Here is a 25780-nt window from a genome sequence, read left to right on the forward strand (position 1 = left end):
TTAACAAGCCTTTCACCTTGATAAAAAAAAGAGGGATTTTTTCTTTCTTGTCTAAAGCAAAGCTGTTGAGTTGCGCGTGCGTGCATGTTTGTATTTTGTGTGTGTGTGTGTGTACAGCCAGATTGATTGAAGCCAGGACAGAAAAAGTGTAAATTACGCCTCTAAGCAACCAATCCAGAGTCCTCCCCCCCTCCCTGGGGTGCAAAAGATTGGAGATTTCAGAATCTGGCATAATTAAGGTGTGTGTATGTGGGGGGGGGGGGGAAGAGACAGAGGCATTGTTAGAAAGAAAGAAAATTGGGGAGGAATCAGGGAAAGGCAGTACAGAGGTTGAGGAGAAAAGAACAATGCAAAACAAAAAATTGGGTGGGTTTTTTAATTATTATTTTCCTCATTGAAAATGAGGACTCATTATAGGAGATGGGGATGAGAAGACTGGGAGGATCTCGGTTGGAAAACAACCACGATGCTTCTTCCAAGGGAAGCGGCTAAAAAACCGCTTGTCCTCTCTGGCTGCAAATGCAGGCGTAAGACCACAATGGAGCCCAAAATTTGTGTGGCTAAGTGACACAGTCAGTTTTGTCCCGGTAACGGTATAGGGTTTCCTGCCTAGGCAGGGGGTTGGACTAGAAGACCTCCAAGGTCCCTTCCAACTCTGCTATTGTATTGTATTCTATTGTCCCCACTCTATGACTTTTCTTGCCACTGTTGTTCCATGAAATCACTGCAGTTCTTAAATAAGTAACACGGTCGTTAAGTGAACCTGCCTTCCAGGCTCATCGTCAGACTTGGCTCAACAGAAGGGGGCGCCACAACCATCCCAAAATGTGACTCAAGCATTCTGGATGTAACTCACATGACAATGGGGGATGCCGCACCGGGATCCTAACTTAATCACTGTAAGGATTCACTGACGGTGGCGAGAAAGGTCGTAAAATGGGGCAACATTCTCGGAAAAATGTCGCAAGTCGAGGACAACCTGTGAATGACAATTTTCAGCAGAACTGTTGCAAAATGTTTTCGCACCACCGGAGGTTGTAAATACGGCGCGGTTGCCGAGGGCCTGGAGATACCGTATTTTTCGGAGTATAAGACGCACCAAGGTTTTGAAGAGGCAAATTTTAAAAAAAAAGTTTTTGCACTCTGCAAACCTCCCAAAAATGATCCGTTTTTCATGAAAATGGGCCCATTTCCCCCCTCCCCAAAACGGCATGAATAGCCTTTAAGGGGCTTGCAGAGTGCTCCTGGTGGGTGAAAACGGGCCCATTTCCCCCTCCCCCCAAAAGCGAGCACAAAACGGCCGTTTTTTCACGAAAGCGGACTCGATTTGTCAACAAAATTGCTTGCATAGCCTTTAGGAGGCTTATAGAGTATTGCTGGTATTCCTTTTTCACTCATTTTTGCCCTCCCCAGCCCCCAGGAGCACTCTGGAAGCCTCCTAAAGGCTATGCATGGCCATTTTTGCAAAGGGGACAGGGTTTCAGGAGGCAAAATATACTGTATTCAGTGTATAAGACACACCCAGATTTTCAGCCTCTCTTTTGAGGGAAAAAGGTGTGTCTTATACTCCAAAAAATATGGTAGGTCATGTAATCATGTGGCGGGGACATGACCTGGTCATTGGATCCGGATTGTAAGTCCCCTTTTTTGGTTTGGTTTTAACTTGCAATGGTCATTAAGTGAGGACAACCTGTAGGGGCATTTAGAACAGCCCCCCCCGGCAAACTCAAGGCCCGGGGGCCACATCCAGCCCGCGGAGGTGCTTAAATCTGGCCTGCCAAGCCGCCCTGGAAACCGCAAAGGAATGGCTCACGGTGCCCGCCAGCAAAAACGGAAAGCGCAAAGGCTGCGCGCAGCCCTCCTGAGCTCTGTTTTCACTGCCAAGAAGGCCTTCACAGCCGTAAACCGAGCTCGGGAGCCCGTTTTCTCTGGCAGAGTGCACGGGCCACCACGGGCCCTCCTGGCACGAGTGACGTCGAGCTGGCCACGCCCACCCTGGCCACACCCTCTCTGCCCCCCTTTCCCCCGAGATCAAACGCAACCCTGATGTGCCCCTCAATGAAATCGATTTTTGACACTCCTGATTTAGAAGCAGGAAAGGAGTTTTGCACAAGCTCTGAATGCTTGCCTCTATCTATCCCGGTCTGAAGAAATAAGTTAGGTGTCTGGTTTGTGCTGAATAAGCAATGCTCATCTCCCGTATCTGTGCGTCTCCCTCTCCCCTCGTGGCTTCGTTTCTGTTGCAAAATTTTAGACAAGGGAGGTAGCCACACGGGTGGGCAGCGACAACCTGGCATCCCCCCCCCCCCGTTCTCCTGCCTCAGTCTTCTTCCATCGCGGCAGCGGCTGCACAAAATTCCAGCCTTGGCAGCTGGGCTTGATAAATGAAAACGAATAAAACTGACCAACAAGCCGGCAGGTTTATGATTGGTTTGCTGGTGGGGTGGGGGAGCAATTTTTGCTGACGGCAGCTGGAGGGTGGGAGACGGACCTGGCCTGGATGGATCTTTGGAGGTGGGGAAAATGTAGAACGGAGGGGGAACCCAACAACTTGTATGAAAAAAACACAATGAGGTGCGGGCGTTTGTGTGTGTAGGGGGGAGATTAGGAATCAAGGGGGCCTGTTCCAGGGAATATATAGGTGCCACCAACATCCTGGGGGAGCCAGTCTGCTAAACACCTGCCAGGGCGTTTCACATTTAAAAATGGGAACAAAATTTGAAGGTTTGTTCAGAATGTCATTGAAAGTACTCTCCCTGTTAAATCGCAACAGTAAGGCTAATTCCAATAGGATTTTGTGCATCTGTTTGCAAGATGCTTGCAATGAGCACTCTGGAGTTGTGTGTTTGCAGAAAAGAAAAGAAGAGAAGAGAAAAGAAAAGAAAAGCTAGTTTGTTCATTTTCTTTCACAGGTCAGAAATTCAAAGCCGTGTCCATACGAGACCACTTTATAATACCTTGGAATACTGCATCCAGTTTTGGTCGGCACGATGTAACAAAAGATCGGGACTGGAATTTCCATCGCTAAGGGATGCTGTTGCTAAGTACAACAGGGGCCACTTAGCAACTGCAGTTCCGGCAGTCTCAGGTTTTTGTCGTTAAGTGACTCCTGTGACATTAAACACAATTGTCACACGTCGTCCAATGTGGCTTTCTACCAGCTTCTCCACTGACTGTGTTGGAAGCTGGGAAACGGTGATTATGAGAACCTGTCATAATTACCACTCGTTGCGTGATAACACACATTTGAACGAGTGCTGAATGAGGACTAGCTGTAACGCGATCAAGAGGCTCACTTTCTTAAGGCTCTGTTTGCGCTCTCCGTCCTTCCAACTTGGAGAAAAACAGACGAATGAGAAATTCTCTGTCCTGCTGCCAATTTTGCATCTGCTTTTGATTGGCGTAATATAACATAGATGGTGAGACTCTAGATAGAAAGAGTGAAGAAAAAGAGCAACAAAGATGATTAGGGGACTGGACTGGAGGCAAAAACAAATGAACGGTTGCAGGAATTGGGTTTGTCTAGTCTAACAAAGGGAAGTGGTGGCTCAGGGGCTAAGACGCTGAGCTTGTCGATCAGAAAGGTCGGCAGTTCGGCGGTTCGAATCCCTAGCGCTACGTAACGGAGTGAGCTCCCGTTCCTTGTCCCAGCTTCTGTCAACCTAGCAGTTCGAAACCATATAAAAATGCAAGAAGAAAAATAGGGACCACCTTTGGTGGGAAGGTAACAGGCGTTCTGTGCGCCTTCAGCATTTAGTCATGCTGGCCCCATGACCACGGAGACGTCATCGGACAGCGCTGGCTCTTTGGCTTTGAAACAGATGAACACCGCCCCCTAGAGTCAGGAATGACTAGCACATATGTGCGAGGGGAACCTTTACATTTACTTTAGTCTAACAAAGAGGAGGATTAAGGGGGTGACATCATGGCAGTGTTCCAGAATTTGAGGGGTTGTCACAGATAGGATGGGGTCAACCTATTCTCCAAAGCACCTGAGGGCAGGACAAGAAGCAATGGATGGAAACTAATCAAGGAGAGAAGCAACCTAGAAATAAAGAGAAATTTCCTGCCAGTGAGAGCAATTAATCAGTGGAACAGTTTCCTTCCAGAAATTGTGGGGGCTCCATCACTGGAGGTCTTTAAGGAGAGATTGGGCAGCCGTTTGTCTGAAATGGTAGAGGGTCTCCTGCTTGAGCAGGGGGTTGGACTAGAAGACCTCCAAGGTCCCTTCCAGCTCTTGTTATACTATTGTGGGATAGGGTCCAGTGGCGTAGCGTGGGTTGTCAGCACCCGGGGCAAGTAATTTGCGCCCCCTAACCCGAGGGTGGCCCGACTGCAGCTGCCCCTTGGTCCGCATCAGTCAAGTGAGGCTCTCCATGCTGGCCTCCTGCCTTCCTCCCGAGGAGGAACTCGACAGGGCAGCGGGAAAAGGCTCAACTGAAGGGAAGCAGGTGCCGCGGGGGTGGGAGGCGCACCGGGGGCTTCGGGAAGGCGCCGGCTCCCCGGGGCGCTCCAGGCGGAGCGGGAGGACGCGGTGGTGTTGCAACCGTGGGCAGACGGAGCGCAGCGCCGCTCTCCTTCGGCTCCCGTGGGGGCGGCGCGGCGGGTCTTGGCGGCTCCGCTGGGAGGTAGGCGGTGCGCAGGAGGGGCCTGGGCGGGCCGGGGCCGGGGAGCTTAGTTCGCGGGCCAAGCCGGGTGCGGAAAGAGGCGGCCACAGTCCGGCAAAGGGCGGCGCGGGGCGAGTCAGGGCGCCCCCCCAGATGTTGCGCCCGGTGCGGCCGGCACCCCCTGCATCCCCCACGCTACGCCACTGATAGGGTCTCCTTGTCTAGAAAATCTCTAAGGTCTCTTCTAACTCTGTTATTCTTTAATTCTATTATTCACCTCCTGTCTCATTTTTCCAGAGTCCCTGATCTTCCTCCCAGCGAATGGCTGACAAAAGGAGGCCCATCTAACTTCCCTTAAAGGCTCCCTCGGATGGATCGTTTAGCAAGGGAAAAAGAGAGAACGTGCATTACAAAAACCTGAACTGTGTTTAAAGGAAGGCTGGCTGTTTTATCCCTTCCAAAAGGCTGCCTTCTGTCAAGGATAATTTGTGGGTATCTGCACTGAGGAAAGATCACCTTGCAAATGAAGCATGGCTGGCTGGGGAATTCTGGGAGTTGAAGTCCAAAGCTGCTGTGGTTGAGAAACACGGCATTTAAATAAAGAGAGGACATTCTTGGTTCTACGTGAATTAATATGGTAACTTTTCCATCCTCTTGAAAACAAGCAGGTTTTTAAACCCAAAGCAGTTTCAGATCTTCTTTTAGATGACGAATGCCCCAACACTGGAAGTCTTTAAGAAGATGTTGGATAGCCATCTGTCTGAAACGGTATAGGGTTTCCTGCCTAGGCAGGGGGTTGGACTAGAAGACCTCCAAGATCCCTTCCAACTCTACTATTGTATTGTATTGTATTGTATTGTATTGTATGACTCAGGAAAATAAGGGAAATGAGCTGTTTGGAATCCCCAGATCAATATTCTGTGATCAACATTTGCAACTTTCCCAGCTGGCTTCTAACAAGCAAAGCCAATGGGGGGAAGCTGAATTCACTTAACATCCACACGATTCACTTAGTGACGGTAGCGAGGGTCACCTGTAATTAGATTGAAAAAAACAACAACCCAAGATAAATAGGAAAGAGCAATAAATACTCAAAATATAATCTCCTACCACAGCTGAAAGAGGGGGTCCTTTGGTTAAGGAGGTTTGAGCTGACCGACATCCAGACCACACTAATAAATATATTTCATGCAACATCCTTATGTGGTTGAAGAGATCAGAAAAAGGCACTTTTGGGGAAACAGGTAGTCTTCAACTTATGGCGGTAATGGAGCCTTATGGTCATAAGTCATGTTGGTTGTAAAGTGGGTCATCACATGAGTGACCCAATTTTACAACATTTTTAAGGCAGTTGAGTTAAGGTTGTTAAGTAAATTTGCAGTCATTAGAATAGAATAGAATAGAATAGAATAATAGAGTTGGAAGGGACTGGAGGTCTTCTAGTCCAACCCCCTACTTAGGCAGGAAACCCTACACCACTACAGACAATGGTTATCCATTAAGAAAGCAAGACAGTCATTAAGTGAGCCCGTTGTTTGCTTTGAGGTGTTTTTGTTGTAAACTAGAATAAAATGTCAAAATCCTGGTCATATGACTGCAGGACGTGGCAAACAGCTATGAATGAGGGCCAATTGTCCAGTGCCCAAAATGTGGTCACATGATGGGGAGCAGCAGCCATCAGAACAAGTCGCAAGTATCTTTTGGGGAGGTACCTGTGACAACAGTAAATAGTCGTAAGTGGCTGGTTGTAAACTGAGGACTACCTGTGTGCTAGTTTTCTCCAGACTAAGAGAGTTGGAAGGGACCTTGGATGTCTTCTACTCCAATCCCTGCTCAACCAAGAGACCCATACCATTTCAGACAAATCGTTGTTAAATTTCTTCTTAAAAACCTCCAGCTTCTGGAGACAAGTTGTTCCACTGGTTAATTGTTCTCATTGTCAGGAAATTTCTCCTTAGTTCCAGGTTGCTCCTCTCCTTGCTTAGTTTCCATCCATTGCCTCTTGTCCTGCCTTCGGGTGCTTTGGAGAATAAGTTGACCCCCCCACTTCATTGTAGCAGATATTGGAACACTGCTATCATGTCACCCCAAAAAAACCTGGGTTCATCCAAACTCAGCAAGTAAGTTATATATGAGGATGTCCAGGGATGCATTCAGCTCATGTTTTAATGTATACTTACTAAACATTTAATACAAACTTACTACGCCTGCACTTCACAAATCAATAGGTGAACTGGGACCAGATTCTCCATTGAGATATAAATTTTTCCAGATTCTGAATGGCAAGGTTGCACACATCAGCAAAACATTTACAAAAGCGTGTATCTCAGGGAAAAGTGCACTCTGAAAGTGTTATGTTAGTGGGAACAACTTGTATATTGTTTGGGGGTTTTTTCCTCTTTTTTATGTACAAAAAAATGCATTTTTGAGGACATTCTACCCTGCTTGAAGTGGAGCTTATAAATACATATGAAATCAAAGCCTTTAAATTATTGGAATTGCTGGCAAAACGTGAGTAAGGAAAGGAAATATCAACAGGAAAAAAGATACATGAAAATGCATAAGAAAATTGCCAGGGGATATGGAGACTGGACAAAAGGAATCAAAGGCTGAACAACACGGAAATTGAGAAATTCATTCATCCTTATAGAGCAGGGAAACTCACATTGAGTGAGTTAACTGCACCAAGCCAAGAACATACTTGGTGCAGTGTTTCTTAATCTTATCAACTTGAAGAGGTGTGGACTTCAACTCCCAGAATCCCCTAGTCAGCCATGCTGGCTGGGGAATTCTGGGAGTTGAAGTCCACAGATCTTGTGGACTTGATCTGATCTATTCCAATTCCCTATTTGGGGCAGGGCAGCATTACAAATAAATGTATAAAACCACAGAAATGTTGTAGAACTGAAGAAACGGCACTCTCTCAGCCCAGTCCACCTCACAGGGTTGTTGTGGTTGAGAAACAAAAGTCACCAAAAATGGTGGCTGCTCCCAGGAGGACACCATGCAGCCCAGGGACAAATTGTTTTGCTTCCCTAAACTGGTCTGTGCAATAACGGGTAGTCCTCGACTTACAACAATTCGTTTAGTAACCGCCCAAAGTTGCGGCAATGGAAAAAGCGAGTTATGACCATTTTTCACACTTACAACATCTCCATAGTCACCTGACCAAAATTTAGTCCCAGAAGGCTTCAGGGAGGCCTGCTAGGCCCAAAACGGGCTGCGGGGAGTAGTAGCACGCATATGCAGGGGCACGGGGGGGGGGGTTGGGTGTCATATGCATACGTGGGGGGGGGGGTTGTGCATGCATATGCAGGGGGTGGTGTGCATTGCACTATGGGTGTGGGCACAAGCGTGCGCTTTTGCGCGCACACAGGTGATTTCGGCACGGGAAGAGAAAACGGTTAGCCATCCCTGGCCTACATCCATTTGCAACCTTCCCAGCCAGCTTTCCATAAGCAAAGTTAATGTGGGAGGCTGGAGTTCTTTTCTTAACAGCCATGGCAAGAAAGCTCATAAAATCAGGAGTGACTCACTTATGGTTATAATTCGAGGATTCCTTGTACAGTACAGGTAGTCCTCACGTTACAACCACAATTGAGCCCAAAATTGATGTGGCTAAGTGAAGCATTTCTTAAGTGAGTTTGCCCCAATGAACAACCTTTCTTGCCACCATTGTTAAGTGAATCACAGCAGCTGCTTTAGTAAGATGGTTGTTAAGTGAATCAGCCTTCCCCTTTGACTTTGCTTGTGAAAACCTGGCCAAAGGTGATCATGTGACTCAGGGACATAAATGTGAACCCGTCGCCAAGCATCTGAATTTTTGATTACATGACCAGAGGGATGCTGCAATGGATTTAAGTGTGAAAAACGATCGTCAGTTTTTTCAGGGCCATTGCATAACTTTGAACAATCGCTAAATGAAGTGGCGTAAGTTCGAGGACTACCTGTACCCCAAATTTCCCAGCCCAGTCACTGGGAATTCTGGGAAAATGTTTTGGAGGTCAGGGAAAGATGTCCCGATTTCTTTCTTTTTTCTTTCTTTCTTTCCCTGTTTCCCGGCTGCAGCTGTCTGAAGTTTGGTAGATGAAGAGAAGGCAACGGAGCACCGTTCTGTCTCGAATAGCGTCAGAGGTGGCCAATATTTGATTCTCCACAGCTCTGCCCTTGGCGAGAGAACAAATTGTCTCCTGTCTTGAAGATCTGTGGCAGAAGGTGGAGCATGAGAATGCAGTCAAGGCAATTAATTATTGAATATCCTACAACCGAGGAATAAAAGAGCTGTATAAATGCATATTATTATTGCATAATTATCGCCATATATTTTCTCACATGCCCTAAATTCATTCTCTCTCTCTCCAGCATACGCATGCACGCACACACACAAGAAAAAGAGAAGAAAAGAAGAAGAAAAAACCCTTGAGTAATATTTGTGTCGCTGGAATATATTTTTTTAAACTCTCTTTTCTTCTCTTGGGTGCACCAGTCACATCCGACACCCCATCCCTCACACCGCCTCATCTGGAAGTGCCAGCCATTTGTCACCTCCCTCCATCTTTTCCTGAGCCCTGCACTCAGCTATCCAATCCGGAAGCTGCCATCCAGCACATCTGGAAACGGGAGAAGCCGCGGGAGTCGTCCCGCTTGGGATGGAGCAAAGGGGCTTCGGCGCTGGATTCGATTAGCCCAAACAGCACAGAAGTTTGCCACACTCCTCCACGCAGCAGGGAGGTATGTGCCAGGAGGGAGGGGGATTCCCCCCCCTTCTTATGCATTTAAACACAGCACGCATTGAGTTTTACAACTAAAAATGCCCAGATGCGATACATTAGCGGGGCGGTGTGCAAAATGCTTTACATCTGAGCCGTTTTGTGTTCAAAATATCCCATGTCAAGTTTGCAAAGTCCCGTTTATAGCACGAAGCGGCCCTTTGTGCTGTTCCGTGCATGTGGGGAAATGTTTCGAGCTTAAAATATTTCATTTTTACGTTTTGAATCTAAAATGCCTTGCATATCTCTAGCACAGAATAAGTTTGGGAGGGAAGAAAAAAAATGGGTTTGTGCTAAGAACCCCCTGGGAAATGTTGTATAGTAATAATAATAATAACAACAACAATAATAGAAGAACAACAACAGAATAACAGAATTGAAAGGGACCTTGGAGGTCTTCTAGTCCAACCCTCTGCCCAAGCAGAAGACCCTATATCATTTCACACAAATGTTTGTCCAGTCTCTTCTTAAAAACCTCCAGTGTTGGAGAATTCACAACTTCTGGAGGCAAGCTGTTCCACTGATTAATTGTTCTAACTGTCAGGGAATTTCTCCTTGGTTTTAAGTTGCTTCTCTCCTTGATTAGTTTCCACCCATTGCTTCTTGTCCTGCCCTCAGGTGCTTTAGAGAATAGGTTGATCTCCTCTCTTCTTTGTGGCAACCCCTGAGATATTGGAACGCTGCTATTATGTTACCCCTTTTAACTAGACAAGACATACCCAATAACTGCTTTACTATTATTATTGTTATAATATTTTAATTCCACCTTTGCTATATATGTTGGTTATCTCAATAATATCTCATATATTGCTATATATGTTGTGTTATTTTCACAACAACCCTGCGAGATGAACTAGGCTGAGAGAATGGCATTTCTTCCGTCCTACAATGTTTCTACAGTTCTATACATTTCAGTTGCAATGCTACCTGCCCCAAGTAAGGGGGTTGGCATAGTTGACCTCTGGGGTGAATTTCAACTTAGCGATTCTATGCATTAGCATTTCTGTAAAGCAATAGCCTCATCATAAATGAGCTCCATATTATCGGCCAAACAGAGCCCAATTCCAGGAACACTTAATTCTAACAGTGGCCTGAAAATTAATTCATTCTGTCCCTTTTTCATTAGGCAGGGAGCCCAGGCCTATAGGCACAAACCTGCCTCCAAGGAACACTTTTATGGGGGAATGCTTTGTCCTTTTCTTGTTGAAAAGACCCTCTATATAAACTCATAAAGTGATCTGCATTGATTTCTTCTTCCCTCCTCCTAAAACATTTTCCTGCGCAGGTGCCCCCCCCATAATGCAATGTGCGTGTGACATGCACCACACCCGACTCCGCATGCATGCATGACCCCCTGTACTCCCACCTCCATGCACGCACGACCCCCCACCCCGCTTTGGGCCTCCCTGCAGCCTTCTGGGAGCAAAAATGGCCTGCGAGGAGGGGGTGTGACATCCCCCCCATGCTCAGTGGGCCTCCCTGCAGCTTTCTGGAACCAAAAACAAGCCACGGGGGCGGGCACTGCGCCCGCGCCTGAGCCATATCCCTCTGCATGTGTGGAAACCCCCCCCCATGCATGTGTGCACATCTCCTGCATGCATCCTGCCGCCCTGCACATGGACAGTGCAGCTGAGCCGGGGCGATGACTTGCGTGCCCACCAAAAGGGCTCTGCGTGGCCCCTGTGGCACGCGTGGGATAGGTTCGCCATCAGGATTTTAGGTTGTAAATCTGAAGGCAAGGATCTTCTGGACAGTTTTACAATAGATCAAATGTTTCTCAATCTTGGCAACTCTAAGAAGCGTAGGCTTCAACTCCCAGAATTCCCCGGTCAGCATGCTGTCTAGGGCAGTGTTTTTCAACCTTGGCAACTTGAAGATGTCCGGACTTCAACTCCCAGAATTCCCCAGCCAGCATTCGCTGGCTAGGGAATTCTGGGAGTTGAAGTCCGGACATCTTCAAGTTGCCAAGGTTGAAAAACACTGGTCTAGGGAACTCTGGAACCTGTTTAAGTCTACATCTCTTAAAATCGCTTAAGGTTGAGAAAGAGTATTATCGGGAGTATAATCTCCATGGTTAAACAAATTGGCATCCAATTTTGGCTTTTTCCCCCCTCCTTTGGCTACCGTTGTTAAGCAAATCATAGCAGCTGTAAAGCGAATCACGTGGTTGTTAAGCAAATCTGGCTTAACCCCCCCCCCCCAATTGAACTTTGCTTGTGAAGACCTGGCTGAGAAGTTTGCAAATGGTGATTGAATGACCCCAGGATCCGGCAGCCGTTGTAAATACAACTCTGCGGGTTGCCAAGTCCCTGAATTTGTATCCCACGACTCTGAAGATGCTGCAGTGGTTGTATGTGCGAGGTTGTATGTGGTTGTAAGTCGTTTTTTTTCCCCCAGCGCTGTTGCACCTTTGAACAGCCACTAAATGAACGGTGCTCTAACGTAAGTCAAGGACTGCCTGGGGACCCTTTGGGGCTGGAAAGCAGGATTTAGATCAGGGGTGTCAAAGTCAAGGCCCATGGGTAGGATTGGCCCACCAGATACTTAAATCTGCCCCGCAAAGCCAGCCTGGAAATAGCAAACGACCGGCCCATGGTGCCAAAACAGGGCAGAGGGGGGCCTCGTGCATCCCCCTGTACCAGCGATGGATTCCTACCAGTTCGGACTGATTTAGCTGAACTGATAGTAGCTTGGCTACTATAGCTTGATTTAGATGCTTTAAAGGAGTAAAGGCGGGCATAGTGGCTCAGCAGTTAGGACGCCGGGCTTGTCAGCTGGAAAGCCAGCAGCCCAGGTTTGAGACCCAAGCGCCCTGGGACAGGGTGAGCTCCTGTCCTCGCCTCAGCTACTGCCAACCTCGCGGTTCAAAAGCATGCAAATGCGAGTAGATAAATAGCTACCACTTCGGTAGGACGGTAACAGCGCTCCGTGATGTCATACTGGCCACATGGCCGCGGTAATGTCTTGGTGGCTCAACGGCCTTGAAACGGAGATGAACACCGCCCCCTCCCCTAGAGTTGGCAATGACTAGCGGAGTAAAATCCGCGGAGACTCCTTTACCTTTAAAAGGAGTAAATATTGTTCCAAATCCATTTCTTCCTCCAATCCACTCAGGTTTCTGTCTAAGAGTTAAGCTGAACGGCTGACAAAACCTTGTCTCCAAATTAAACCCAAACAAAACGAAAGGCCGTCTCTGGGGGTCTGTCCTGGAAAGCAGGTGGGTGCAATCCTGAAACATAGTGGGAGGAAATAAATCGCACACCTATCCGTGGACGAGGACTTCTAAATTGTTTCCAAGGAAGTAAATGCAATCTGCCACTGTTGATAAACGCCAGCAGCGTCCTACCTCGCAAGGTAACTTGAGAAGAGATTCACCCAAGCGGAACAAAAATTCTTTCGCCTCGTCTCCCGTTTCCAGGACAGGTCAGCACTGTGTGTCTCCAGGAAGCCCAGAAATACTGAATGCAACATTTCTTCTCCATTTTTAATCCTCTCCATCTGGGCAATCGGGAGGTAAACGGCTTCCTGATTTGGAGGGCCATTTTGAATGAATACATATCACATAGACAGGCAGTCCTCGACGTACAACCACAATGGAGTCCAAAATCTATGTTGCTAAGCGAGGCAGTTTTGCCTCATTTTACGACCTTTCTGTTCTGGCCTAGGCCTCCCAAGATCATGAAGCCAACTCCTTGTCCTGATAAAACCTCTTTTATTTAGCTTAAAGGGAATTCCTCTCCAGCCAACAGCCTTCCAAGAGATTTAGGGTTTCGGTATAGGGTTTCCTGCCTAGGCAGGGGGTTGGACTAGAAGACCTCCAAGGTCCCTTCCAACTCTACTATTGTATTGTATTGTATTGTATTTCACAACTACAGGCCTTGATCAGGCTTGGAGAGCTGCCAGGCCGATATCTTCCAAATGCCATGCTGTAGCAGCAATTACTGGCAAGAAGTCAGGAACAGATCTTCACCCTAATGAATTGAATTAATTGTCTCCTGCAAACTCCACTCCCCTTTTTGCTTCTATTTATTTCCTATGGGAGGTATCATTCACTGTCCACCTTTACTCCCGAGTCGGCCTTTGTTCCCTAACTGTTCCCTTCTCCTGGCAGCTCTGCGCACATCAAGAACAGGCTCCAGCCGTTCTTCTGCCCCACTGATGTGTGACTCCGAAGGCAGCTGATAACTTATCAGACGGCCCTGGTCCCCTCTCTGCCTCATCAAAGTCCTCATCAGAGCCTTCTCCAGACTCCAGGACTGGCCCATGTTCCTCCCCAACCTTCTCACTATCTGAGTCTACCACCAGCTCCACTGGCCGCTGGCGGACTACAACACTTTCTTTCCACCATTGTTTTAAGTGAATCACTGCAGAGGTTGTGTTAGAAACACGGTTATTAAGTGAATCTGGCTTCCACGTTGACTATGCTGATCAGATATTTGCAAAAGGTGATCACATGACCCAGGGACGCTGCAACGGTCCTAAATACGAGCTGGTTGTGCCAAGCGTCGGAAGTTTGATCACATGACCATGGGGGTGCTGCAAGAGTTGGAAGTGTCAAAAATGGTTGCAAGTCACTTTTTTTTCAGCGCCACTGTAACGTCGAACGGTCATTCAAAGTTGAATGACCAGTTCGCTTAGCGTTCAAAGTTACAACACTGAAAAAAGTGACTTACGGCCATTTTTAACCCTTACGACCGTTGCAGCATCCCCATGGTCATGTGTTGTTGTTGTGTTTGGATGCTTGACAACTGACTCATATTTATGATGGTTGCAATGTCTCGGGGTCACGTGATCACCTTTTGCGACTTTCTGATAAGCAAAGTCTTTTGGGGAAGCCACCTTCACTTAACAACCATTTTGCTCCTGTCTGCTTTTTTTTTTGCTGTTTCTTTCGTTCTGTTGTTCTTGTTTATTATTGAACTGTTTTATTCCTTTTTAATAGCATTACTTGTGAAATATGATTTTTTTTTTTAGTAAGTTTGTATACTGCCGTACAACTCTGGATATATTTTTTTAAAAAAAGTCCTTTCATCTCTCTCTCAGTGGGTTGCGTCTTCCTCAATCTCAGGTCTTCTATCAAAGGCCTTGGAGTTTGAGGATTCAATGCAGGATCTTAACTATTCCTGGCCCTGCACTCTTCTGGACAGAGAGCTCTGACCTCATTCCCGGCATCTGTTCAAGCCCCTCACCCAATTTAGGGGGTCACAGCCCCAAGTGCAATTCCCAGCACTGGCTCCATTTTGGCCTTGACTTTCCGCATCCTCTCTAGTTCCTCAAGCTCTGCTCCTTCTCCATCTTGTCCTATTCCTTCTTCCTGTAGCCATGTCGCTTGACATGGCTACATCTATCACCTCCCCTTGTTTTCAGGTCGTTGTCTACTACCACAATTGTCTAGTTCAGGGGTGTCCAAACTTAGCAACTTTAAGACTTGTGGACTTCAACTCCCAGAATCCCCCAGCCAGCTCTGCTGGCTGGGGGATTCTGGGAGTTGAAGTCCACAAGTCTTAAAGTTGCCAAGTTTGGACACCCCTGGTCTAGTTGATTGGCTAATACCTGCCTGTCTGGCTGGCTCTGGAAGTCCCACAAGATCTTAGCTTTCTAATTCTCCACCAATTTCTGTGAAATCTCCCATTTGGACGCTGGGACGCTCAAGTGTAGCACATACAAAAAGTAGAATAACAGACTAACAAGAGCTGGAAGGGACCTTAGAGATCTTCTAGTCCAACCCACTGCTCAAGCAGGAGACCCTCTACCATTCCAGACAAATGATTGTCCAATCTTTTTTTTTTCACAAGTAAAGTTTTTTTTTTATTTTTATTACAAATTTTAAATTTTTTTTTGTAAACAAAGTGTTCTCCGCGTTTTCCCTCCTTTTACATTCTCTCTCATACATAATTCATTTTACATCATATGACCATTTCCAATTTCAGCCATCTAATTTTTTAACTTCCCATATTTCTATCTTAAAACTCATTTTTCTTAACACATAAGCAACATCATTTTTGCCCCTTCAAAAATAAACCAAATTTATCATTTCATTTTTCCATTTGTTATTCTATTTTCTATAGGTAGCACATATCCTCAGATTCAATGTTAATGTAATAAGCATTTTACTTAATGAGTTATCCACAATTAACAATGTTACTATAATTCCCCCACTTCTTATTTAGCTGCATATCATTAACAGTATTAACGTATTTCATTTTATTCTATTAATATATCCTTTCTTTCCCTTCCTCCTTTTTTTAACCATTTTCTCTTAGCTCATCTCTTACTCTCTTTAATGTTCCACTTTCATCAATTTTCTTGTTGTCCTTTTGTCCCACTCTTAAATTCCTTCTTTTTTCTTTCTTTCTACAATGTCTAGTTGATTGGCTAATACCTGCCTGTCTGGCTGGCTCTAGAAGTTCCCACAAGATCTTAACTTTCTTATTCTTCACAAATTTCTGTGGAATCTCCCACTTGGACCTGGGACGCTCGTGTCTAGCACATACAAAAAGTAGAATAACAAGAATAACAAGAGCTGGAAGGGACTTTGGAGATCTTCTAGTCCAACCCACGGCTCAAGCAGGAGACTCTCTACCATTCCAGACAAATGATTGTTCAATCTTTTTTTAAAAACGTCCAGTGATGGAGCATTCACAACTTCTGGAGGCAAGTTGTTCCACTGATTAATTGTTCACACAGTTAGGAAATTCCTCCTTAGTTCTAAGTTGTTTCTCTCCTTGATTTATTTTCCATCTGTTGCTTCTTGTCCAGCCTTCTGGTGCTTTGGAAATACTCTGCGCAGATGTTCCTGTACACAATGCCAGATATAGGTAAGCCTCAACTTACAACTATAATTAGACCCAGAATTACGATCGTAAATCATGCTGATTGTTAAAAGGGGACATCCTGTGACCATGACTGATTCTATGACCTTTATGTGGCAGTCATTAAGTGAACCCATTTTAGTCAACTGATGTTTTTTGCCTGAAACCAGACGTAAACACCAGTTCCTGGCCAAAAAGCAACAACCACGTAAATCATCCGTTAAAGCAGTGTTTCTCAACCTTGGCAACTTGAAGATGTCCGGACTTCAACTCCCAGAATTCCCCAGGCTGGGGGATTCTGGGAGTTGAAGTCCGGACATCTTCAAATTGCCAAGGTTGAGAAACACTGCTTTAAAGCATCTAAACCAGTTGCCAAGTGCCCAAAATGCAATGGTGAGGACTTACAACCTGTTCTTGAAGTTACAATGGTTGCACTATCTCCGTCTGATCACAATTCAGGTACTTGGCAAGTGGCTCGTATTTATGACGGCTGCAGCATCTTGTCTTTACGCAATCACAACCTGCGACCTTCCCATCTGGCTTCTGAGAAGCAGACACTATTCAGGAAGCAGATTTGCTTAACAACTACATGATTCACTTAATGGCCATGTAATTCAATTAACGTCCATGGTAAAAATGATAAAAAGATCAGGTCTGGTCATGTAATGACCCACTTTATGTCCGTCCATCCCCCAACTTTTACCAGAAATATCAGTCCTAATTGTGGACATAGATTGAGGACTATCTGTAGTGTATGCTTGTGGATGTATATATGTGTGTGTTTGTGGACAAACAGATCTCAGTGGCTTTCCAGATAGTTTTAAATTCCAATCTACAGCAGCTAAATGTACTATGGGCCAGGATTTTCCTCTCCCCTGGTTTATTAGCAGAAGTAGAGCCAGTTTGGCATAGGGGTTAAGGTGTTGGCTTAGAAAACTGGGAGTTCTAGTTTCACCTTAGCAGGGTGACTTTGGGCCAATCACCAGGTGACTGTGAATTCTAGTCCCGCCTTAGGCATGAAAGTCGGCTGGATGACTTTGGGCCAATCACCAGGAGACTGTGAGTTCTAGTCCCGTTTTAGGCATGAAAGCTGACTGGATGACTTTGGGCCAATCACCAGGAGACTGAGAGTTCCAATCCCATTTTAGGCATGAAAGCTGACTGAGTGACTTTAGGCCAATCACCAGGTGACTGTGAATTCTAGTCCCGCCTTAGGCATGAAAGTCAACTAGATGACTTTGGGCCAATCACCTGGAGACTGTGAATTCCAGACCCACCTTAGGCATGAAATTCAACTGGGTGACTTTGGGACAGTCCCTCTTTCAGCTCAACTCACAGGATTGCGGTTGCGGGGAAAATAGGAGGAGGAAGGAGCACAAAGTATGTTTGCCATCTTGAGTCGTATGTATATATTAAAAAGGTGGGTTCATTTTTTTTTAAAAAAATAACGTTATGTAAAAACAGTTAAAAATATCCTCTGCTGTCACTCTCCTCCCTTTGCTGCAAAGAGTCCCCCTATGATTTGCTAAGTAAGAAGACTTGGTTGTGTGAAAGAGTTTCAGTCTGCCTAGGTGTAAGGAGAGGGGTGAGAAGTTGCAAGCCATTTTTGGAAACAAGACCGAGTCAGCAGAAACCTCCTAGGCAAGGAAAGGAACAATCATCCATCTGTTGACTCGAAAAGGTGGAAAAAAGATGATGGTGGTGATGATGATAATGATATGATGATGGCATCCATTCAGTCATGTCGGATTCTATGGGCCAGCTCTCTACACGTCTTCCAAGAGAGTAAGGTTCTACATTTAGGCAAGAAAAACCAAATGCACAGGTACAGTATAGGTGGTACGTTGCTCAACACTAGTAACTGTGAAAGGGATCTTGGAGTCCTAGTGGACAACCATTTAAATAGGAGCCAGCCGTGTGCTGCAGCTGCCAAAAAAGCCAACACAGTTCTAGGCTACATCAACAGAGGGATAGAATCAAGATCACGTGAAGTGTTAATACTATTTTATAATGCCTTGGTAAGGCCACACTTGGAATACTGCATTCAGTTCTGGTCGCCACGATGTAAAAAAAGACGTGGAGACTCTAGAAAGAGTGCAGAGAAGAGCAACAAAGAGGATTAGGGGACTGGAGACTAAAACATATGAAGAACGGTTGCAGGAACTGGCTGTGTCTAGCTTATGAGAAAGAAGGACTACGGGAGACATGATAGCAGTCTTCCAATATCTCAGAGGTTGCCACAAAGAAGAGGGAGTCCAACTATTCTCCAAGGCACCTGAAGGTAGAACAAGAAGCAATGGGTGGAAACTAATCAAGGAGAGAAGCAACTTAGAACTGAGGAGAAACTTCCTGACAGTTAGAACAATTAATCAGTGGAACAGCTTGCCTCCAGGAGTTGTGAATGCTCCAACACTGGAAGTCTTTAAGAAGATGTTGGATAGCCATTTGTCTGAAACAGTATAGGGTTTCCTGCCTAGGCAGGGGGTTGGACTAGAAGACCTCCAAGATCCCTTCCAACTCTGCTATTGTATTGTATTGAGTTGTTCTATGCACTGGCTGGTGTCAGCTTTGATGGTCACCACACTTTAAAACAGATGTTGAGACTCTAGAAAAAGTGCAGAGAAGAGCAGCCACGATGATGAGGGGAGTGGAGGCTAAAACATACGAAGAACGGATGCAGGGCACAATTGTTAAGTGAACCCCATTGACTTTGCTTGTCAAAAGGTTGCAAAAGGTGATCACATGACCCTGGGATATTGCGACCGTCGTAAATATGAGTCGGTTGCCAAGCATCTGAATTTTGGTCACATGATCATGGGGATGCTGCAGCTGTTGTGTGAAAAATGGTGATGTCACCTTTTTCAGAGCTATTGTAACATTGAACAGTCACTAAACGAATGTCGTATATTGAGTACTACCTGTAAACACAATTTCACTCTGATTTTAGTTAAGAAGGGGCCAAAGCCACATTCCCCAGCACTTCCTGTGGCAGGAAGTGACTTATGTAGCTTCTTTTTGCCTCCAGCTGATGACACTGTAATTTTTATAAACTATTTTGTCAGTTTTTAATTAGAAAAAGATAGAAGTGATGGTAATAATAGGACTGAGATTTGTACAATAATAATGTTTTGAAAAGGAGTAGACTTATTTTAATAAAATATGATTATTGCTCATGAAACATTATCACTACGTTCGGCAACAGGCTTTGCCATTATTAATGAATTAATTGCTTTTGGGATATATGTAATACACTGAACCTTCGGCATGAAAGCTGGCTAGGTGACTTTGGGCCAATCACCAGGAGACTCTGAGTTCTAGTCCCGCCTAAGGCATGAAAGTCACCTGGATGACTTTGGGCCAATCACCAGGAGACTCTGAGTTCTAGTCCCGCCTAAGGCATGAAAGTCGCCTGGATGACTTTGGGCCAATCACCAGGAGATGGTGAGTTCTAGTCCCGCCTAAGGCAGAAAAGCTGCCTGGGTGACTTTGGGCCAATCACCAGGAGATGATTGGTGAGAGGGGGCGGTCTATAAATCAAATAAACTTGAAACTTGAACTTGATGGTGAGTTCTAGTCCCGCCTAAGGCAGAAAAGCCCAATCTCTCATAGCCCAATCCATTTCACATTACTATTGCTTTGGAAAAAAACAAAGTAGGAGGAGGAAGGAGTACAGGTAAATTCAACTTACAACCATTTGTTTAGTAACTCTTTAAGTTATAACTGGTCCTCACACTTATAAATTGTGGGACTATCCGCTTGGTCATGTGATCAAAATTACGGGCGCTGTGCAACTAGCATGTGTTTAGTATGGATGCAGCATCTTTGCATCACGTGACATCCAGGTGGCTTCGGACAAGCAAAGTGGGAGAAGGCAGATTCATTTAAGGACCACACGATTTACTTAACAACGGCAGCGATTCATTTAAGAAATGTGGCAAAAGCTACCATAAAATCAGATGTGACTTTCTTTACAACTGCCTTGCTTAGGAACAGAAATCCTGGTTTCCATTCTGGTCTTAAGTCCAGGACTACCTATAGATGTTGTCCTCGACTTACGACCACAATTGATCTCAACATTTATGTTGATAAGTGAGACATTGGTTAAGTTGAGTTTTGCTCCATTTTACCACTTTTCCTGCCACAGTAGTTAAGCGAACCCCTGCCGTTGTTAAGTTAATCACCTGGCTAAGTGAACCTGGCTTTCCCATTGACTTTATTTGTCAGAAGGTCGCAAAAGGGGATCACGTTATCCCGGGGCGCTGCAATTGTCATAAATATGAACCAGTTGTCAAGCATCCGAATGTAAATCGCGTGTCCATGGAGATGCTGCAGCAAGGCATGCTTTCTCAAAAATAGTCTTAAGTGACTTTTTTCAATGCTGTTGTAACTTTGAACGGTCACTAAATAAACTGTCGTACGTTGAGGATTATCTGTATTAGTAATGTTCGCCACCTTGTGTTATTTATGAAAATAAATATGAAATAAAATTTCATCTATCCATCAATCCATCCATCCATCTATCTTTATATCTATCTAATCTATATCTATCTATCTATCTTTATATCTATCTAATCTCTCTCTCTCTCTCTCTCTCTATTTATCTATCTATCTATATCTATCTATATTTATCTACATATCTTTATATCAATCTATCTATCATCTATCTATCTATCATCTATCTATCTATCTTTATATCTATATATCTATATCTATCTATCTATCTTTATATCTATCTAATCTCTCTTTCTCTATTTATCTATCTATCTATCTATCTATCTTTATATCTATATATCTATATCTATCTATCTATCTTTATATCTATCTAATCTCTCTCTTTCTCTATCTATTTATCTATCTATCTATCTATCTATCTATCTATCTATCTATCTATCTATCTATATCTATCTATATTTATCTACCTATCTTTATATCCTTATATCTATCTATCTATCTATCATCTATCTATCATCTATCTATCATCTATCTATCTATCTATCTATCTATCTATCTTTATATCTATCTTGATCTATCTATCTGTCTTTATATCTATTTATTCTATATCTATCTACCTATCTTTATATATATCTACCTTTATCTATCTATCTTTATATCTCTCTAATCTATATCTACCTACCTACCTACCTACCTACCTACCTACCTTTATATCTATCTAATCTATATCTATCTTTATATCTATCTTGATCTATTTTTTCTATCTTTATATCTATCTAATTTATATTTATCTACCTATCTTTATCTATCATCTATCTATCTATCTATCTATCTATCTATCTATCTATCTATCTATCTATCTATCATCATCTATCTATCTATCATCAAATTATAATTATGTTATAATAATATAAATACCCCAGAGGAATAGAAATAAACAAACAAATTAATAATCTAACTTGGTTGGCATATCACGCTACGCCGCATGTAAAATCCAGTCTCTAGGCTTGTAACCGCATGCACATCCCTTACTTTTGTTCCCATTCAGGGCATGCAATCCTTTTCATAGGGCAGGAAAAAAAATCATCAGAAATAGCAAAGCAACTGTGAGCCATCCTGATTCACTGTATGAAGTTACAGCGGCCCTGAAAAAAGCATATACAGTGACTCTCTGAAGTTACAGCGGCACTGAAAAAGCGACTTAAAACTGGTACTTGAACTTATAGCTATTATAGCATTCCCAATGGTCACTTGACCCCAATGGTCACTTGAAGAAACTCAAAGCATTTGAAAATGTGGATTTACAGGCGGCTGTTACGTATAAGCTGGGTTGACAAAATCAGAAAGGAGGAGGGGATAAGCCTCCTGGGAAAGCCAAGGGAAATAATCAAAGCCATTAAAAAGCAAAAGTCAGAATATTTTGGACATGGGATGTAACACCGAGAAAAATACGGCATCCTTCACTTAAACAATTAATACAATACAATAGAGTTGGAAGGGACCTTAGAGGTCTTCTAGTCCAACCCCCTGCCTAGGCAGGAAAACCTATACCGTTTCAGACAAATGGCTCTCCAACATCTTCTTAAAGACTTCCAGTGTTGGGTCATTCACTTATTCCTCCAGGGAAAGATTGAAGGCAAATGAGGTCCAGGCAGAAGAAGATGATCATAGCTTCAAAATCTAAGGGACAGGTTTGGACAAAACTCAGCAGCACCTTTTCATGCGTCCGTTGACAAAAAATAGGATTGCCAGAATGATCGACAACGTCCGATCACGGATATGGCACAAGAATAATAATATTCCCTTGATCAACATTTGGGCGCTTGGCAACTGTCACGCATTTACGACGGTTGCAACATCCTGGGGTCCGTAGGATCGCCACTTGGGACCTTCCAGTTTGGCTTCCGACCAGCAGCCAACGTGAGAAGCCAGATTCACTTAACGACTGCTTGATTCACTTAACAGCTGCAGTGATTTCCTTAACTATGGCAAAACTCACTTAACAACGGGCTTGTTTAATAAAAATTCTGGTCCCAGTAGTCATTGCATGTCAAGAACCACCTGTAGGTCACAAGCCCAGTTATGTTTATGCTATTCTATGCAAGCTAGGATCACTAATTTAGAGGTTTCCTTACAAACCAGCATCCGGTCACCCAAAACCCACTACACAGTATATGAAAAATGTACACATAAACTCTCAGCTCCAGATCTGCCAGAAATTTTATAAATATAAACTTGAGCCTCCAATTCTTATTGCCTCTTATATGGGTATAAGCCCCACGATACTCAAGGGGATTATCTTCCTATAGGGGTAAGATTTCCCAGAGTTGCCTTATAGATGAGATGGGAGACATATGAATCTAATAAACAAATCAACAGTCGTTGCACCATCAAACTCTTCCTAACACCCAGAGTGTACAGGTAAGTCCTCAACCTACAACCACAATGGAGCCCAGAATATATGTTGCTAAATGAGCAGTTTGTTAAGTGACTTTTGCTCCATTTTACGACTTTTCTTGCCACATTTGCTCAGCGAATCGTTGCAGTTGTTGAATTAGTAACACGGTTGTAAAATGAATCCGGATTCCCCGTTGACTTTGTTTGCCAGAAGGTCGCAAAAGGGGATCACATGACCCCGGGACACTGCAACCGTCATAAATATGAAGCAATTACCAAGCATCTGAATATAAATCACGTAACCACGGGGATGCTACAACGGTCATAAATGGGGGGAAATGGCCATAGGTCCCTTTTTTCAGCGCTTGTTGTGACTTTGAATGGTCACTAAATGAATCGTTATAGGTCTAGGTCTGCTTCTATGGACAGCAACATCCTCTCCCATCCAATCCATTCAGCCAACAGGAAGGGGGAAAATGGAAGTCTTCCTCACCTCACACCTTTTAATTAATTTTAACAATTCTAACCTCTATTTAACCTTTTAAATATTTTATTGCACAATGCCTCTGCGAAGAAAATGGGTGGATCTTAAATACGATTGACTGATAAATTATCAAGGGGTGGGGGCATAGAGAAAAGTGATTCGCGGTTATTTATATGGGATCCGCTTGCAAATCTTTGGGGCAAAAGGCAATAAAGCAGAGAGCCCGTTTGATTCTAGTGTTAAGGCACCAGGCTAAAAAGCAGGAGACGAGGAGTGAAGTATTAGTACTGCTTTATAAAAAGTTGGTTTTTCCAGCAAGCCGGCCTGGCCTGTTAATTTTAACTTATTTTAAATGTATTGTCTTTTAAATTCGGTTTGTTTTTTTGGATATGTATTTAATTTTTTTTAACTTTTGGGATGTGTTTTTTTTTTAATGTTGTACGCCGCCCTGAGTCCTTTTGGAGAGAGGCGGCATATAAATCCAAATAAACAAACAAACAAACAATAAAACCACAGCAAGATCACATCTGGAATAGCGCATCCTATTTTGGTCCCCACATTACAAAAAAGAAGCTGAGACTTTGGAAAAAAGTGTAGAGAAGAGAAACTGGGATGATTAAAGGCCTGGAGACTATCGATCGATCAGAATGGAGCTGGAAGGGACCTTGGAGGTCTTCTAGTCCAACCCCCTGCCTAGGCAGGATAACCATGAGCTGGATGACTGAGAATCTCCATAGACCTCCATTGATGGAGGACCTACAACTTCGAAAGGCAAGTTATCCCACTGGTTAATTCTCCTCACTGTTAGGGAAGTTTCTCCTTAATTCCAGGTTGCTGCTCTCCTCAATTAGTTTCCAATCATTGTTTCTCGTTTTGCCTTCTGGTGCTTTGAAAAAAATAAATTGACCTCACCTTCTTTGTGGCAGCCCCTCAAAGATTGGAATACTGCTATCATGTCAACCCTAGTCCTTCTTTTTTCTAGACTGGCCATAGCCAATTCTCGCAACCGTTAATGGGCTAGTCTAGAAAAAGGACTAGGAATGACATACCAGCGTTCCAATATTTGAGGCCAGAAAGCAAGAGTTGGGGTCAACCTATTCTCCAAACCACCAGAAGGCAAGACAAGAAATGATGGATGGAAACTAATGAAGGAGAGAAGCAATCTAGAAGAAAGGAGAAACTGCCAGACAGGGAAAACAATTATCCAGTGGAATGGCTTGCAGAAGGTGTGGGTGCTCCCATCACTGGAGGCTTTTAAGAGGACACTGGACAGCCACTTGTCTGGAATGGTGGGGTCTCCTGCTTGAGCAGAGGATTGGACTAGAGCAGGGGTGTCCAAACTTGGGAACTTTAAGACTTGTGGACTTCAACTCCCAGAATTCCCCAGCCAGCTCTGCTGGCTGGGGAATTCTGGGAGTTGGAGTCCACAAGTCTTAAAGTTCCCAAGTTTGGACACCCCTGGACTAGAGGATCTCCAAGTTCCTTTCCGACTCTATTCGGACTGATTGATCGACCTTTAATCTTCCTAGTTTAATCATCCTTGTCATCCCTAGGGGGTTGGACTAGAAGACCTCCAAGGACCTTTCCAGCTTTATTCTATTCCAAAAAGAGTTCCAGTCCCGCCTTAGCCATGAAAACCGACTGAGTGACTTTGAGCCATCCCTCCCTTCCCCCCCCACCTCTCTCTCGGCCTAACCCACCTCACAGGGTCGTCCTTGTGGGAAAAACGGCTGGATTTCTTCGCCACCTTGAATTATTTGTTTATGCGCATATGTATCTGTATATATGTGTAAGCAATTTATGGGCGTATGTGTGTACGTATACACACACACACACAGAGTGTTTTCCCCGAAAATAAAACAGGGCCTTATTTTCTTTTGACACCACCCTCCCCCAAGGAAATTTGGCCTTATTTTGGGGAGGTCTTATTATTTTTGAGGTGCAGGAGGCGGCGAGGGTGCTGCTGCCGTGTTGCAATATTTTTGGGAAGGGCTTATTTTGGGGGGGGAGGGCTTATCTTAGCACATGCGCTCAAAAGCCAGATTGGGTTTAGGTAGAGGACAGGCAGGCCTGGAGGAACATTTTCCAGGGTAGTGGGGCGGGTGGTTGGGGTTTGCGATGGGTCGGACAGGACTTTGCTACCAACACCAACCTACAGACAGACTCTCAAGGTGGCGAATAAATTTAGGCACTCTCCTGTTTTAAATAAGTAAATACATCAGTAAACAAACAAACAAACAAACCAGTAAATAAACCGAT

General features: G+C 44.4%; 1 protein-coding gene across 1 annotated transcript in view; it reads left to right on the forward strand.

Moving 5' to 3' along the window:
* The window catches only part of STK11 (serine/threonine kinase 11), a 608695-nt gene that overhangs the window by 549981 nt on the left and 32934 nt on the right, over nt 1-25780 (forward strand). The window lies entirely within an intron of this gene.

The sequence above is a fragment of the Natrix helvetica genome, assembly GCF_964273705.1.
Source record: "Natrix helvetica genome assembly, chromosome: 1".
NCBI classification, from domain to species: Eukaryota; Metazoa; Chordata; class Lepidosauria; order Squamata; family Natricidae; genus Natrix; species Natrix helvetica.